General features: G+C 37.9%; 1 long non-coding RNA gene across 1 annotated transcript; it reads right to left on the bottom strand.

The window, feature by feature from the left end:
- Nucleotides 1-1,621: 1,621 nt before the first annotated feature.
- Nucleotides 1,622-3,490, bottom strand: LOC121066374. Its single transcript, XR_005817720.1, has 3 exons — nucleotides 3,215-3,490; nucleotides 2,629-2,763; nucleotides 1,622-1,740 (listed from the first exon to the last, which is right to left on the bottom strand). It is a non-coding gene; the product is annotated as an uncharacterized LOC121066374 (long non-coding RNA).
- Nucleotides 3,491-5,983: the final 2,493 nt, after the last annotated feature.

The raw sequence follows: 5,983 nt of genomic DNA on the forward strand, positions 1-5,983 counted from the left end.
ACAATGCAGAAAGTCTGGGACAGCATGATTTTATTTACTAGCAAAATGACATCCCCTGTCTTTCTCTCAGTGTCGGTCCTGAGCAAAATCCATTCTGGTGGGTTTTGTTTCTGCTACTGCAGATGGAGCCAATTATTTAGAAAACTTTTAACCTTTACTCATTTTTAAGTTATACTTCCAAATTTAGCCTCATCATTTTTTTTGGTGAGTTCTTTTCCAGTAGTTTGTCACTAGTACATCATTTGACTGCTTGCAAGAGGTTAATATGATATATAAACTTGTAAATGTACTCAATAGTCCCTTCTCCATGTCCTGAAAAGTTGAATAAGACTGGTCACGGGATGAATTCATGGCTGACTCTTCTCCAAAATGGAAAATAATTAAGTTCTAAAGTTTGCTTCCAATTTTTAAAATATACTCTCCTTGAACCTGTTGACAGCTCAGTTCCTTTAACAGATTTGGGTGTGGAAGACCATCAGAGGCTTTTTGAAAATCTCGTTATATGGTTTCCATGGTGTCATCCTTATCTATGGGCTACCTCAAACCCAGCAGGTCAGTTTGGCTGCATTTCTCATCTCAGACAATCTGGACTCCTTCTCAGCATACTATTTCACATGTGTGCTCAGTAATCTGTGCTTTATTATAGGCTCATCTGCCTTTGCAGTGAGTGAAACTCACTGGTCTGCAGTTCCCAGAATTCCCTCCAGACCCCTTTTTCAGAGATGTGAGAGTAGGCAACTAGAGATGAGCAATGTGTTGGCGTTTGTCTCAGTGGCAGTTTGTAATGTTATCCATCTTTTCCATAGTCCTTCAGTTTTTCAGCTGAGTTCCTTGTGTGACTTGTCATCTTATCCTACTGACATCTTCTCCTTGGTTTCACATTTTTGTATTTCTCTCAATTTGCTGTCACTCCTACAACCTATCTGTTACCACAACCGCATTATGTGTGGTAATCTCAAAAACCCCAGGCAGATTCAAATAATTGACTGAGCTTCTCTCAGTTTCTTTCAAATTCTTTAAAGAAATTTTTATGCCTTTTTCCTTAAGCATTTGATTAGAATGATTTATTAATATGCAAAAATATTCTGAACTTATTTTTTATGTATGTCACTACTTTTGACCACAGCCTGCTTGGTTTCCTAGCACTGTAAACATACTTATAGAAACACTTTTTTTTTTTTTTAACTGCCAGATCTTAATCCATTTTAAGTTGAAGCAGGAAAATAAAGTACACCATGTACCACAAATAGCTTCTATTTGTTGCAAGTCATAAATGACAGAAATCCAGGAAAAAAAAAAATATATATATATATATATCCTGTTTTTGCTTGTTTTATTTGAATTCTTCCCTACACGAGATCAAAGTTCCCCAATGGTGCCAACCTCACACTTTGAGATCTTCTACTTTACACTTAAAGCACTGTGAGGTACAAAGAAAAAACAGGAGACATTTCTTGGAAATGGTCAATAGTTTATTACAGACTCTTTTGCTTTACCAACAGTATCTTAAATGATTTTAATTTTTATTTTTTATTTTGTTCTGTAAGATCAAATTAAAGCTGACAAATACCAGAAGTGAGAAATTGATAATTTTTGATAAAAGTCTTCCATTTCAAGAACATCAAATATGTAGTCAGAATTACAATTATGGTCTTAGGAAAAGAAATATATGCTCCTGAATCATTTCACTTGTTTACTATTGGCAAGTCATTCACCTGCCTCATAGTTTACTTTTCTCACCTGAAAAATCAGCATAACACCTTAAAATATTTTGAGATCATATGAAGAAGAGTGATCAAGCTTACTTAAGAAAATGGACATAGTGATTCAAGCAAGTCTATCATATCAATGTTACATAAGTCAGAGTTACATATTCAGAGAAAGATTTTAAAAGTGCTTTAAAAGTATCATGATTTCAAATAAAAATATAAATTGCTGATGATGTTTTCATTGTACATAAAAAGTTTACTATGAGTAAAATTAATCTTCAAAACCATCAACCTTTCTCATGCCTCCGCTCATAAAGATTTTTGAGCAAGCTCAGAGGTTTGGATCCTTAATGATCATGAAAAACATTTATTTTCTGTCCATCTATTCCACTTTTAAAAGACTTAAGAGACTAAGGAAAAAATATCATCTCTGAGTTTTAACCTTTTAAAAACCTGTTTATATGTTTTTAGGGGGTATACTAATGACTATTGATATGTATTAAAAATATAGTCACTAGTACAGTCTTAGAAGCAAGAGATTTTGAATTATTCTGCTGAGTTACATGTCCATAAACTAACCTTCATTTTTAAAAATAATTTAATAAGCTAACTTATGTTACAAACTTTTATAAGAGTGCAAAATGAAATATAATTTTAAATAATAAATACGTCAGTTTTTAATAACCCATGTCTTTTGGCAAGTTTAGCTCTCAGGTATACTATTGCAAATTTGATATAACCTCAATATATCAGTAATTATATCAGTAATATACTGGAATATGACTAATCATAAAAAGAAATTCTGTACGTTCACAATTCAAGCAGAACAAGAAAGTGAAGCATTATCTCCATTAACCTAGAAAAATAGTATGCATGCAAACTCTAAGCCTTTACAAGAACTCAATTTATTTCACATTACCTTTTAATATTAAGTGCTTTGACGCAAGTCACTACCGATCATCATATTATATTCCAGTTTTGGTTGTCATTCCATCACACTACATTGTTAAGGCATTCAGTTAACTAAACTAGTAACTACATTAAAAAGCTTGAACTGAAACAAAAAAAAAAAAAAAAAAAAAAAAAAGGATCAAAAACTCGATTGTTTGAAATGCATTTAAGAAAATTAAGCAATAAAGAGTCTTCTAGACCCAGCTGCTCTGGATTCAGATATGTTCGGATTTCTGAGGACAGAAGGATGAGGAAATGATTTCCAAGGTAAGTAATGTCAATATTTATGCCTTGTACTGGCTCTTGACAGAACAGTTTTTGTATTTCTCTACAAGTTTCTACCAGTGTTATGGTTTAATCCAGAAGGCAGCTAAACACAACACAGCCATTCACTCCCTCCCCCTCCCTGCCCTGAGTTGGATGGGAGAGAAAATCCAGAACAGAAAAAAAAAAAAATTAACAGGACAGAAAAAGAAGGGAAAATAATAAATATAATAATAATAATAATAATAATAATAATAATATATTACTGTTTTGCCTTGTAACCCATTTACCTGTGCCAGGGTCACGGCAGATTTTGCATCAAACTTCTTCACGTCATCCCTGTTGTCATACAGATAAAACCACAGGATGTTCCACGGTGTGTATTTGTTAATAGTTTCCATTGTAAAGTTCCCGACGTACAAAATGATGGTCATAATAAGTAAAAACACCAGATTAAGTTCACAGTCAGTGTAATATGAGCACATAATATATTCTAATGGGCAAAAGCATAAACAAACTTAGGCCGATGTAGTGGGTTTACGTGGCAGGTTTTGGTATCAAGGGCTGCAGGGGTGGCCTCTGTGAGAAGAATCCAGAAGCTGCCCCATGTCAGATAAGGGCCAGTTTTAGGCAGCTCCAAAGGGACCTGCTGCTGGCCAGAGCCAAGCCAATAAACGATGTTGTTTGCGCCTCTGGGCGAGCAGATTTTAGAAAGAGGAAAAAAAAAAAAAAAAAAAAAAAAAAAAAAAACGGGGCACAACAGCAGCTGGGAGAGCAAGGAGTGAGAACCAGCCTTGCAGACCCCAAGGTCACTGCACAAGGAGGGCAGGAGGTGCTCCAGGCACGCAGCAGCAGTTTCCCTGCAGCCTGTGGAGGAGCCCCTGGTGGAGCAGGTGGATGTGGCCTGGAGGAGGCTGCAGCCCATGGAGCACCCCTGCAGGAGCAGGCCCCAGGCCGGAGCTGCAGCCCGTGGAGAGGAGCCCACGCAGGAGCAGGGGGTCTGGGAGGAGCTGTCGCCCATGGAGGGGCCGTGGGGGATCCATGCTGGAGCAGTTTGCTCCTGACAGATGGACCCCGTGCTACGGAGCCATGTGGGAGCAGTTCTTGAAGAGCTGCTGCCTGTGGGCAGCCCCCACAGGCTCAGTTTGGGAAGGACAGCATCCCGTGGGAGGAACCCCACGTGGAGCAGGGGCAGAGAGTGACTGTGAAGGAGCGGTGGAGACGATGTGTCAGGGACTGACCGCAGCCCCCATTCCCTGTTCCCCTGCGCCACTTGTGGGGAAGAGGTGGAAGAGAGTGGATGGGGGGAATAGTGGTTTAGTTTGTTTTCTGTGTTTCTCACTTCTCCAGATTGTTAGTAATAGGTAATAAATTTCTCTATTCTCCCTATGCTGAGTTTGTTTTGCCTGTGATAATTGTTGAGTGATCTCCTTGTCCTTATCTCAACCCTTGTCCCCCTTTCCCTTTGAGGAGGCGAAGTGAGATAGTGCTTGTGGTAGATCTTGGCTGCCCGGCTGAGTAAAACCACCACAGGGAGCTCCCTGAGATGATAAACAAGAAAGGAATTAGGAAAAACAACCTCAAAAGCACATAAAACAACACCATGAACAAATACTCAACATTGTGACCAGCAACTATGAAACTAATATAATGCTTATAACAAATCTTGTTTTAACACTCTCTGGTCCTATCTGTTGTTATCTCAACCCTTCAGGCCCCAAATTAAATATATATATATATATATATATATATATATATATATATTTTTTTTTTTTTTCAAAACAATTGATGCACAATGAAATGTCTCACCACCTGCTGACTGATGCCCAGTCAGTCCTGAAGCAGTCTCCAACCCTCCCTATTGTCCAGGATGGTGCCATATATTATGGAATATCCCTTTGGGTCAGCTGTCCTGGTTGTGTTCCCTCCCAGCTGCTTGTTAACCCTGAGCCTCCTCACTGGCAGGGCAGCAGGAGAAGCTGAAAAGTCCTTGGCACTGTGTAAGCACTGCTCTGCAACAATTAAATCATCAGTGTTTTATCAACATTATTTTCTCCTAAATCCAAAACACAGCACATATCAGCCACTGTGAAGAAAATTAACCCTATCCCAGCTGAAACCAGGACAACCAGATATCTTCTGTCTTGGTTCCTTGATCTAATATGAAGAGAAGTGTTACATAAATAATGCTCTTTAAATTTCTTTGTTTGTTTCTGTAAAGAAGAGGATTTCATGTTTTCCTTTTCAGGTCATCCTTTTTATGAACACCCACATGGAAAACAGCAGAAATTTTGCTGATGTTCACAGTGTTTGTGTAAATGCAATGTAATTTATTTGGTACTATTGCCAGATAATGACAACAAAAGGATCAATGCAAGTTATGCAATAAATATTCCCACAGTTTTATTGTCATGTCCCTGTGTAATTTCTCTGCATGGTTTTTGCTCTCAGATAGCTCAACTCTCCTTTTCATTGTAGCTTAAGTAGCAGGAAAAGATAAATTAAGCAAGTAAATACTTAGAAGGCTCATAGGAAAAGGAAACTATGAGGGAACATGAAGGAATAGCGTTAGCTGGGGAACTGACTACTCTCTCTGTGGGAACATGACAGTTTCACAGGTATGAGCAAAAAGCTAAGGGCAAATAGATTCCTCACCAAAATGAGTAAGCAGGAAGAAAACCAATCTGTGTAAATTTAACGACTTGTAAGTTGGAGGTAACTGGAAATTATATTCAAGAGGGATGTGAAAAGGGGATTTTGGGACCATGTCTTAATTTTATGGGAACTCTGAGTCTTTTAATTTGGCAGTGAAAACATTAAAAATGAATCAAAGTCCTCTATTGTCTCATGCTTCAATAAGAATACTAGGGAAGAAACAGAATACGTATTACAAATATAGATCCTTTTGTGTGTGTGTGTGTGTGTGTGTGTGTGTGGTGTGTGTGTGTTTGTGTGTGTGTGTATGCGTGGATAACCTAATTTCTTAATTATGTGGTTATTTGTGGCTATGCTTTTTTCTAGTGTTGCTCAATGCACTAATCTCAGAATTAGGGCCACTT

This window comes from Cygnus olor, chromosome 2 (assembly GCF_009769625.2).
Source record: "Cygnus olor isolate bCygOlo1 chromosome 2, bCygOlo1.pri.v2, whole genome shotgun sequence".
In the NCBI taxonomy this organism is placed as follows: domain Eukaryota; kingdom Metazoa; phylum Chordata; class Aves; order Anseriformes; family Anatidae; genus Cygnus; species Cygnus olor.